The sequence below is a fragment of the Mobula birostris genome, chromosome 10 (genome assembly GCF_030028105.1).
Source record: "Mobula birostris isolate sMobBir1 chromosome 10, sMobBir1.hap1, whole genome shotgun sequence".
In the NCBI taxonomy this organism is placed as follows: Eukaryota; Metazoa; Chordata; class Chondrichthyes; order Myliobatiformes; family Myliobatidae; genus Mobula; species Mobula birostris.
The window spans coordinates 78,991,694-79,004,498 of NC_092379.1; positions in this window are offsets into that span (position 1 = coordinate 78,991,694).

The following is a 12,805-nucleotide window of genomic DNA, read 5'->3' on the forward strand; positions in this document are numbered from 1 at the left end:
GTTTTAATAACATCTGTACACCACGATGTATTCATTCAGAGTCTTTGAACACAGTCCATTGACTCGAAGAAATCTCATTTCTATTCTTTCCTCGTTTTGGGCAGAAGATACAAAATCTTGAAAGCACGTGCCCCCAGGTTCAAGGACAGCCGCTACTCCCCTGTTATAAGAGTATTGAATGATTCCATTGTACAATTAGATTGACTCTTGATTTCGCAATCTATTTTGTTATGATCTTCAACTTCCTGTTTACCTGCACTTCACTTTCTCTGAGGCTGTTATGCTTTTTTCTATATTTTTATTGTTTATCTTGTTCTATCTCAAAGCGCTATGTAATGACTAGATCTATATAAACAGGGTGCAATACAAGATTTTCACTATGTCAGGGTACATGTGACAATAATGGATAGATAGATACTTTATTGATCCCAAAGAAAATTACAGTGTCACAGTAGTATTGCAGGTGCACAGATATACAAATAATAGAAGTAAGAAAGAATGAAAAATAAGTTGCCTCAGACAGTCTAACAGGATGGGGTCATCACTTCCCTGGCTATTGCTTGATTTATTATAGAACCTAATGGCTGAAGGTAAGAATGACCTCATATAGTGCTCTTTGGAGCAGCGCAGTTGCCTTAGACTTTTACTAAAAGTGCTCTTCTGTTCAGCCAACGTGGCATGCAGAGGGTGAGAAACATTGTCCAGAATTGCCAAGATTTTCCATCAGGTCCTTTGTTCTACCACAGTCTCCATTGTGTCCAGTTTGTCTCCTAACAGAGCCAATCTTCCTAATCAGTTTATTGAGCCTGCAGGCATCACCTATATCAATGTCATTTTCCCCAACCACCGCATAGGAGATTGTACTGGCGATAACAGACTAGTTGAACATATGAAAGAAATGCCTGCATATTCCAAAGGAGCTCAGACACCACAGGAAGTAGAGGTGACTCTGGCCCTTCTTGTACACAGCCTGTGTTCGTGCTCCATCCAACTCTGTCATCCAGGTGCATCCCCAGGTACTTGTAGATCCTCACTACATCCATATCTTCTCCATCAATAGTAAGAGGGAGCAGTGCAGGCTTAGTGATCCTAAAGTCCATCACCATCTCCTTTGTCTTACTGATAGTGAGGTGCAGATGATTCAGCTTGCACCATTTGACAAAGTCCTTCACCAGGGCCCTGTATTCATCCTCCTGTCCTCCCTTTATGCACCTAACAATTGCTGAGTCATCAGAGAATTTCTGCAGATAACATAACTCAGTGTTGTATCTAAAGTCTAAGGAACACAGGGTAAACAGCAAGGGAGCCAATACCATCACCTGTGGGGCCCCAGTGCTGTTTATAGCCATGTCTGATGCACAGCTCAGAAGCTGCACAAGCTGTGGTCTGCCAGAAAGGAAGTCCATCGTCCAGGATACAATGGAAGTCCCAACCTGCACTTAACGAAGCTTTTCCCACAACAATGAGGACTTTATGCTATTGAACACAATTGAGAAATCAAAAGACCTAATCCTCAGAGCGCTGCCCTGCTTATCCAGATGGGGGTAGGCTCTGTTCAGCAGGCAGGTGACAGCATCGTCAACTCCAATGTGCTCCTGGTAGGCAAACTACAGGTAGGCAATTCCCCAGAGCCTTTCTCTCTCCTCAGCAGTGAACTCCACGCAGCTGCTCAGCACACTCCTTCAGGACCTTGGGGTTCACACTACTTTGTGGTTTGATCCCAATGCTTTGCCATGTCTGAGTTTCCCCAGAGCCCTTCTCACCTGCTCAGTAGTGAAGGAGAGTCCATGATGACTGGGGAGTTGGTGGAAGGTGAGATTGTGGGAGGTGAAGATTGGGACAATGACAGTTGGTATGTGGAGGTATGTGATAGGTGCAGGGCAAGGAGGAGATGTAGATAGTGGAAGCCTGGGTTGTTCATCCATGTTTTGAACTGTAGGGCGTGGAGGGAGGAGGGGAGGCATTGGTGATGAGGGAGCAGTGGGTGCCTCAGCACCTGGACTGGTGTGCTGAGGGGAGTGTGAACAGGAGGAAAATTGTCAACATCTGTGTAGCTGCAGGTATCTCTAACATTTGCATAGAAGAGGTCAGGTCCAGGGTTTTATTTCCTTTTGTATGACACTTGACAAACTGATCAAATGTGGGTAGGGTTGTCGAGAGAGGAACATGGTTGAAGTCTCTCGATACTGTAATGAACACATTGGAGTGTTGAGTCTGGAGTCTCACGATGGTAGCGTGTATGACATCACACGCAGCATTGGGACTGCATCAGGAAGGCGGAATGTAGACAACCAGCAAGATGGCGTGGCTGAACTTGCACGGTAGATAAAACAGACACAAGTGTGACTGGGATTACACCATCTATTGTTCACAAGGACAGCAAACCCACCTCCATTCCACTTATGACACTGTCAATTAACTCTGTCTGCTCGTATCTTTGAAAACCCATTCACAGTTGCGTCAGAATCCGGGATTTGCTCATGTAACCATGTCTTGGTTAAACACATAACACTGAATTCCCAATATTTATTCTGTGTCCTTGTGAGTATTGCTCTATTTTATTTGCCAGTGATCTTACATTCCCCATAATGGTAGATGGGAGATATGTTTTATATCTCTGTCTCTTGTTGTGACGCTTTTTACCCATTAAGTCAATTCCAATTCTCACTGGAACATAGAACATTGAAGAGTGACCTTATAGATGTTTATATAATATGCAGGTCATTGATAGGATAGTCAGTTTTGTGACAGAATAGTCAAAGTGTTTTGTCCCAGGGCAGGGAAGTCTAGAACTTGGGGCACAGGTTTAAACAGGTAAAACTTAAAGGAGATCTGAGGATTATGCTTTTAGTAGAAAACGTGATGAAATCTGGAATGAATTGCCTCAGGAGATTGTGGAGGGATATATAATATTTAAAAGGCATTTGGACAGGCAGTGGGTTAGTGAATGTGTAGGGGACAGGGGCCAAAAGCAGACAAATGGGATCAGAATAGACAGGCATCATAGTCAGTGAGGACAAAGTGGGCCAGAAGAGCTTGAGTATGGAACAACACTAAGGAAATATCAATCCTTCATCTGGGTCTTAATTGTATTTTTAGGCTTAAGATGTCTTAAAGAATTTCACACTTAAGAATCACAGAAACATGTCATTTGGCCATTGCGGTTGAGCAAATTTTCTCATCAGATCTCACTATTAGTCCTAGATCCATGCTCTAACTTGCTGTCCTGCAAGGTCTTGTCAGGTATTCATCCAATGCTCTTTCACTATTTTTCCATCATCTTTTCTGGCAGTGAATACTGATCATTATAACTCACTTCAAATAACAAAAATTCTTATGCCCTTCAATTTTTTTTTATCAACAAGTGATAATTATTATTATCACATTAGCAAGGCTTTGCCCACTGGAAACTAATCAGTCTATCCTTACCTCCATTGGAGATGTAGGATATATGTTTCTGTTTTTACTTCAGATTTTCATTGCTCACATCTTTTTTTTCATTTGTTCCCTCATGAGTTTGAAGAGTTTTATAAATCTTCACTTAACCTTTTCCCACTGTAGGAAGAGCAAATCCTTACGGGCAAGGATCAAAGTGTGGGGCATCATGGAATATTGAAGAGTCACCATATTTAAAGTATAGAAAGATAGTCTATTGTGTTCATGCTTGGTAAAAGTGGACCAATTTAGTGTAAGTACACTTCCCAGATCATGATCTATATGTAGTGCCACATTGTATGTATCTCAGTAGCTTTCTTTTCAATTTCAATGAATGCTTCTGCCACTGTCATCTTTTTAGGCAATGAATTTCAGAACCTCCTGCTCTTTGCGTGCAAAGATTTTCATCAATTCCTCTCTCATCCTTCTGCCAATTACCTTAAATCTATTGCCACCTTGTTCTTGATCACAATACCATTGATCTTCAAAACCACTTCATATGGATCTTTCATAATTTCCTATAACCTTATTAAATTTTCCTTTGGCTGATTTTCTTCCAGAGAAAACCAACCATTTTATCCTGATGTTTAACATTTTCCAGCCTCACAATATCCTTGTAAATTTCACTTTTAGCCTTTCTAATATTATCGCATCTTTCAGGTAACAGGAGGATATGCACATGTGATCTAATGGATATTTTACTCAGTTCTGGCATGGTGTTCTTACACTTAAGTCTATACCCTAACAAACAAAGGAAAAGTCCTGAGCACAGATCGTATAGCCCCTATAGCGGTACTGTGTGCTGGGCATGCTTTGTTGATGCTGGAAGCATGGTGACACTTGCAAACGGTCCCCAGAACAGCTTTGGACTGTGTTAGTCATTGATGCAAATGATGTATTCACGATATGTTTTGATGTGAATGTGACAAATAAAGCTAATCTTTTATCTTTAATCTTTAATCTCAGTCTATCCCCAGCTATTTTTGTTTGAATGATGGCAGCATGTTAGCAGTTACTCAGTGCTATGGCACAATGCCTTCACCATAAAGGACTGGAAAATGATGGTCATAGCCACCAGTATTTCCTCTATTGCTCCTATTAAGGGTACTTTAAATCTGGTCCTACTAAACTCTTTGCTTTCAACGATGCCAAACCTCCTGATATTTCCTCCCTCACTGTGTTTATGTCATTCAATATTTCACAATACTGTACCTCCTTATTTACAATACCTGTGACATGTCCCTATTTTGTAGAACAGTTGCAAAGTATTGATTCTGTACCATATCTCCTCCAAACACCTCCTAATTACAGACAACTCTTCTGTTAGTAGTCCTCTTGCTCTTTCTATTTTGACAAAGCGTCTTTGGAAATTCCTCAAAAATTTAACAAAGTTGCAGATGTTGGAAATTTGAAACAACAATAGAAAATGCCAAAAAGATTAATTTCGTCAAGCACAACTGTGGAAAGAGAAACTGCCTATGATTTGGGTCAGTTACTCCTTATCAAATTGAAGCATCACAGGGTTGGAGACAAGTTCCACAGGTGCTGGCTGGTATGCTCTTCTGTATTAGAATTTTCTGCTTCTGAATATGCTTTGATTTTATTGGCCAATACTTCTCATATTACATTTTTTTGTCTTCATTATTTTTGTTTTAGGTTGGACTCTTTCTTTACTTGGCTAAGCTTCTTGCAGTATCCCGCTCTATATGCTCTCATCTTACAAAATGTTCTAGATTTCGGAGCTCTGTTCATTTCTTTGCGAGAAAATATTTGCTCTGGACCTACAGCAGCTCTCTCTAAAGTACTTCTAACTATGCTGATGGATTTACCTTCAAACACAGAGGAAAATATCACAGCAGCTTGCTATATTGATTTTAATACAAAAAAATGTGGTTAAGGAGCAAGACAGGCAGCTTCAGCGGAGAGAGAAGTAGAATTAACTGTCCAGGCTGATCAATGTCAGTCAGAAGTCTGATGTCAAAATTGGCATTTTATTTTTACACCAGCTTCATCTACCTTGTTTTCCACAACTTGCTACTACCAAGGTAGAGGTTCCTGCATTTTATTGAAGCTCTGGCAATTCCCAAGCATCATAGTTATGGACTTGGAGAGTCATTACACACAAAAAAAGGCCCCTGATTCAACCCACCATGTCCATGTCCACCACAAAGCACCCAAGTGTCTACAACTGCCAACAATTTTATTTCCGTTTGCTGCATGTTAAAATAATTATCTCGAAAACACTTTAAAAATTCTGCCATTTCTCCATGTTCAAAGTTCATTCTTTCCCAGCTTAACTCAGCTTAATTGAAATCCACTTCTTTTACCAATTTACTGTTCTTTTTCAACTCAGAAATTTGCAACATGTTTTCTCTTTTGCTCATTTTGACACTTTGAGTGACTAATCACACTAGCAACAGTATGCCATCCACTTCACCATTTATCTGTTCAAAACATATAGCTTTATTTTGTTGATCTTTCCAGCAGATCATCCTTCATTACTGTTCTTTTCTGATCTTTTAACAATTGTCATGGCTGGCCTTTCTGCTTCTGGTTAACTGCACTCTTTCTTCTTAAAATCCTATAAATGTACAATGAGTTGCTATTCCTTCTCAACTTTGAACCATCTCTTCGTACTAGCCAAATCATATTTCCACCCTTGATTGCCTGCCTTTTGGCTTATTGGGTTAAATAATGTTAAAAAAGTGTCTTGATGGGGATAAGAACTTACTTAAGACCTCAGTTGCACCTTAAATAGACACCTAATTAAATGGATAGTCAGCAGCAGATAATTTAGGAAAAACATAAAAAATGGTACTTTGAAAATTAAAATGTCAAGAAATATACTTCTTGCTTCAAAGAAATGGCAGTAATAATTTCTTTTACAAAACATGGAGAGAGTTGGAATTTACTGGATCACGAATATTCATCACTTTGAAACAATAAAAAGCAGAATACATAAAACTAATTGGAAGAAGACACGGGGCCAGGATTATGTGTCTTTAGTTTTGTTTTGACATTAAGCAAGGCTTGCAGGTATGATGTGTGGCATGATGATGTATGCTATTCATGTATTTTTACATATAACCCATAATGAATTATTTAAATGAAGAAAACATAATCAAACAATATATTTACAATATTACTCAAATATTCTTGAAATATTAAGTACAAAATACTCTTCCCTTCTTAACTATAATATATTATAATATAATATAACAATATGGAATATATCTCAACCTATATACACAATATGCTATATAAAACAACTGCTATATAGACATTTCACATTTGTGGAGGGTGTTTTACTCTTGTGGGATAATGTCTGGCCTGACAAGTGGGATCACTCTACTTGGCAGGTGAGACTTGTAGCAGTGAAACAATCTCCGGTTCTAGGGCTTCCTCCGTGGTGGTTCTACGGGTTATCTCAATGACTGCAGGAAGTGGTTCAGACAATGGTAGCCACTTTTCTTCTCCTTATTCAAAGATGTTTCATCAGCAGTTCCATAATTAGTTGTCCTCTTGAAATTGATCTTGTAATTGTGTTCTCAAGAAACAGAGCCCATCTCTGCATTTGTGCTGCTGCTGCTAGTGGACGACTCTTCTGTGGATTGAAAGTGGGCACTAGTGGTTGATGAAACTCTCTACCATAAAAATACTGTTTGAGAAACTTCACACCCCAACCAGACTCAAGGCCTCTCTGTCAATCTGTAATTTTCCTCTGTAGTGTTAAGGGAACGTGATGCAAAAGCTATAAGGTGTTCACTTCCATTACTCATAGCATGTGGCATGACTGCACCTATATCATAAGGCAAGGCATCACAGGATAATGTGGATCATAATGTGTGAGTACAGTGTTTGATGTCAGCATTGCCGTTACCTTTTAGAAAACCACTTCACACTACTTTGTTCATTGCCATTCATTTCCAATCTGCAGTAATGAGTTTAAGGCCTGGTGGAGCACAGCAGCCAGGTTTGGCAGAAACCTATTATTATAATTTGCAAATCCTAAAATGGACCGTAAATGTGACACGTCCTTTGACCTTGGGGCATCCATCACTGCTTGAATTTTCTCAGCAAACTTGTGTAAACCTTCTGCATCAATGGTGTGACCACAATAACTAATGCTTGGTATAGAGAATTCACACTTGTTGCATTGGGCTCTGAGCCCATAATCTTCTAATCTTTTTAACACTCCTCTGAGATTTTTGGAGATGTTCCTTGTCATCCTTACTGGTAATGATGATGTCATCCAGGATACACTGACTGCCTGGGCAGCCTTGCAACACCTGGCCTACAGCCTTCTGCCAGAGTGCAGATGCTACTCCAAAAATAAGCCTATTTTAGAGACAAAGCCATTTGTATTTATGGTGAGGAAAACTTTGGACTAAGACCATAAGACACAAGAACAGAATTAGACCATTCAGCTCATCGAGTCTGCTCTGCCATTTCATCATGTCTGATCCCGGATCCCACTCAACTCCATACACCTGCCTTCTCGCCATGTCCTTTGATGCCCTGGCCAATCAGGAAACTATCATCTTCTGCTTTAAATATACCCACAGTTTGAGGCAGATTCACTGCTCTCTGGCTGAAAAAAAAATTCTCCTTACCTCTGTTTTAAAAGGTCACCCCTCAATTATGAGGTTGTGCCCTCTAGTTCTGAATATCCCCTCCAGAGGAAACATCCTCTCCATATCCACCCTATCTAGTCCTTCCAACATTTGGTAGGTTTCAATAAGATCCCCCTGCATTCTTCTAAATTCCAGTAAGTACAGGCCCAAAGCTGCTAAACACTCCTCATATGTTAACTCCTTCATTCCCAGAATCAACCTCGTGAAAGTTCTCTGGACTTTCTCCAATGACAATACATCCTTTATGAGATATGGGGCCCAAGACTGTTGATAATATTCCAAGGGCAGCCTGACTAGTGTCTTATATAGCCTCAGCATTATCTCCTTGCTTTTATATTCTATACCCCTTGAAATAAATTCCAGCACTGCATTTGCCTTCTTTACCACAGACTCAACATGTAAATTAACCTTCTGGGAGTCTTGCACGAGGACTCCTAAGTCCCTCTACATCTCTGATGTTTGTTCCACGAAAATGGAGTGCCCCAAAGAATGAGCATTTGAACTTTTTCCTTTGTAATAGCAATGACACTCACTCCTGCTCCCTGACCTCTGGCACACTGTTAGTGCCTTCCACAGTGAAGACTGATGCAAAGTATCCATTCAGTTCATCTGCCATTTCTTTGACCCCATTACTACCTCACCAGCATCATTTTACAGTAGTTCAATGTCCCTTTTATTCTTTATGTAACTGAAAAAACTTTTGGCATCCTGCTTGATATTATTGGCTAGTTTGCCTTCATATTTCATCTTTTCCCTTTTATAGCTTCTTTAGTCACCTTTTGTTGGATTTTAAAAGCTTCCCCTTCATCCAACTTCCCAACATTGCAACCTTATATGACCTCCCCTTGGCTTACATGCAGTTCTTCACTTCCCTTGTCAGCCACAGTTGCCAAACCCTTCCATTTGAGAACATATCTATACTGAACCTTGTGAGACCTATTCCCAGAAACCTCAGCCATCTCTGCTCTGCCATCATCCCCACCAGTATCCTCCTCCAATTCACTTGGACAAGCTTCTCTCTATGCCTCTGTAATTCCCTTTATTCTATTGCAATACTGATATATGTGACTTATGCTTCTCCCTCTCAAATTGCAGTATAAATTCAATCATATTATGATCACTGCCTCCTACTGGTTCCTTTACATTAAGCTCCCGAATAAGGTCTGGGTCATTACACAACACCCAATCTGAAATAGTCTTTCCCAAAGCAGGCTCAAGCACAAGCTGGTCTGAAAAACCATCTCGTAGGCATTCAATAAATTCCCTCTCCTGCGATCCGACATCAATTTGATCTTCCAAATCCCCTTGCATATTGAAATCCTCCATTGCAATTGTATCAATAGCCTTATGATATGCCTTTTCCAGCTCCCTTTGCAATCTCAAACCCACATCTTAGCTTCTATTTGGAGGCCTATTTGTGATTCCCATAATTTTTTTTTACCCTTCCAGTTTCTTAACTCTAGTCACAAAGATTTGACATTCATTGACCCTATGTTGCCTCTTTCTAAAGTCATAATTTCACCTCTTACCAACAGAGCCACACTACTGCTTATGCCTTCCTGCCGGTCTTTTGATACAAAGTACATCCTTTGATGGTAAGCTCTCAACTATGGCCTTCTTTCAGCTACGACTCAGTGAGGCCCACAACATCATACCAAACGATCTGTAATTGCACCACGAGTTCATTCATCTTATTCTGAATGCCACATGCATTTAAATACAGAACCTTCAGTCCTGCATTCTTCGCCCTTTTGAATTTTGTACCAAACACATCTATCTTTCCGATGTAGCCAGCCATTTCTGCTTTCTTTAAATTTATGACTATTATCACCCAGTATTCACTGATTATGCACCATGGATTCATCTGTTTCCCATCTTTTTTAAACTTGACCATCGCCTTTCTCGAAGAAAGCACGCTTCGCTTTTTAAGAAATACTCTATCATCTCACTGCGCATTTTTTTTACTTGATATTCTCAATATACTTCAGCAGGCAGGTCATCTTGCGTCATTTTAAAACTTCCTCGTCATTCTTGTTATGTTCTGTATCTCCAAAACATGAAACAAATTGAAAGAAAACATGAGCCAGGAATGCAATTCTTAGTTTTGTTTTTCCTTTAAGCAAGGGGCTCATGTATGACATGGTGGCATGATGGCGCATGCCATTCACGTACTTCTATATTATTACTCTTAATGAGTTATTTAAACAAACAAGAATGCTTTATCAAACAATATATTTACAATATTACTTAAAAATTACTGAAATAGAAAAATACACAACATGTAGCATTAAGTTTAAGTGCATCAAACATAAAAGAGTACAGCAAAGTAACAGGCCCTTGGCCCAGCAAGACTAAGTATGCTAATGGCAACTAATAAGTAAGGCTGTGAAATGTAAGGAAGAGAAGGCATACAGATATATAAAGCTTCAACATACTGCTAAATGACATTTAAATAAAAGAAATAGAGAAGTGCTGTGGCTAAATCAAAGGATTGCTCAGCAATTCAGAGAAGGAGAACGTACTAGTTCCAACTTTACTAACTACAACTAGCAACGTGGAGCCTCATCCTTCATACACATTGGATATCAAATTAAATGCATAGCTTTGAGCCTTGGACTTAAACACACCACATATTGAAACCTTCATTTTTGAGCAAAGAATGTGGCTGTGCTAAAAGGAAACCTCGGTGCTGAATATCTGTCAAGGTTAGGCCTTGCACCAAACCATAAGATTTTGTATAAGATAGTCTGTACAGATGTACATCAACCATGTGCCTGCTCAGGTTATGAAAAATGTTACAATGACCTTTTGATGAGTTTTTCTTCACTTACCTAAATAACTATCTGTTATGTCCTGGTTAAGATCCTACTGCCAATGTTGTAGGGTAGTTCATTTAATGGCTTTCTGTAGAAGCAGTGTGTGCTGCTGGTAGTGTTTGGGTTACCGTTAAAGGTAAGGGTTTGTTATGTTCAGCTCAGGAATGTTGGCTCAGCCAATCAGGATGGTGGAACTGGGAGAAGGTTCTAGAGAAATCTGGGTGGAGAGGTTTTGTGATGGACACTGGGGAAAGGTTGCGGTCTTTTTGGCTGGAGCTGGGAGAAGACAGGAGGGAAGATGGCTGAGGATGCCGTCCCTGTTGCACAAGGTGCTTTGTGAAGATGAATAGCTTCAAGGAGGAAGGACCAATACTCACATGGGGGAACCCGTTCATTTGAGATGGATTTCAAGCTGCATTCAGGAGATAGTGTGTGCTTTCACACAGACCGTGGGTCCAACACGTGAGTTAAAGACAAATTCAAGATTCTGTGCACATTTGGACTGGGTTAACTGTAATGGGCCTTTTTTTTCGCCTACCAACTGTCCGATAAAGCTAAAATTTGTAAATATACTTTCTTTAAAATTGTATGCAGTGTACCATCTGTTATTTCTTGCTGATGGCTAATTGCATGGGGTCAGTATTTACACAGTGTTCACCCATATTGGGGTTTGGGTGGTTGAAACATCCCAACTTCCCTGTCTTTGTGGGATCCAAGTCATACCAACCCTAGACATACGGAGTTTAAGAAAGATGGTTTTCTCACCGCTAAGTCCAGTGGCTGTTATTGAAGGGCTAATGAGCTGTGTCTCTATAGACACCCAGTAAAAAGAGGTTTCATAACTTTCTATGTAATTTCAGTGCTTTTATTTTTTATTCCCTGCCAGCAATTCCTTTCATTATTCATAACTGCTGTTATCATATAATGCCAAACAAATTATTAAGGTCAGGAATTCCTTTAGAAGGTATCCACAGTACTTGATTATATCAGAATCAGAATTAGGTTTATTATCACCGGCATGTGACATAAAATTTGTATCGACACAGAAAAGGAATTCCAATATCATTAGAACATACTCCAGACATCTTAATTCCATCCAATATAAACTCTGGGAACTACATTTCAAAATCCCTTTGTATGTACCTGTCATTGTAACCTAACCGTCAAATTGATTTATCACTGGCTCAGGATGAACTCCAGACAACAGAGAACATGGGCCATTCTCACTGTTGCGGCAGTTTAAAATAACAGAAAGTTTTTATGATTGATCTTTCAAACCCAGTGCAAGACAGATCTGCAATATTTACCTGTTTGCACATACATATATAACAACAGGTGACAAATACCATCTTTGCAAGCGGTAACATCAAAATCCATGTTTATCTTTACATTCATTCTTTCACTGACAAATATCCTCCCTATTTAAAGTCACCCTCCATTAATGTATTCCCATAAAGGAGATATCTAACTTTTTCAAAAGTGCAAATCACACAAAGCCAAATTTTCACTCCAATATAAGAGGTCATCAAAGCCATTCTGAATTACCTAAGCGATTTTCTCCACCAGCCAACTTGTCTAATGACATTCTTCCACTCACTCCTGGATCATTTAATACTTGGTTTTACACAATCAAACATTTCCTTCTTTTATAATATGAACCATGAAATCTATTTCAGCATTGGCTTATAGTAATGAAACCTATTTTCTAACCGTCTGGATCCCTTTCCTAATTGTTATTTTACTCTTCCTGTAATAATCCAAAATACTTGTCCTCCAGTTTGTGTTCTATCCATCAGCAGAAATAGCTAACAGTAATTAGATTATCACCTTATTCAGCCTCTTTGAAGGTGGCCTCTCAGGGTCAAAGGCGATTTGCTTTCATTGTTGTTCTGCAGGTTCCAATGCAACTCTTATGGTCAA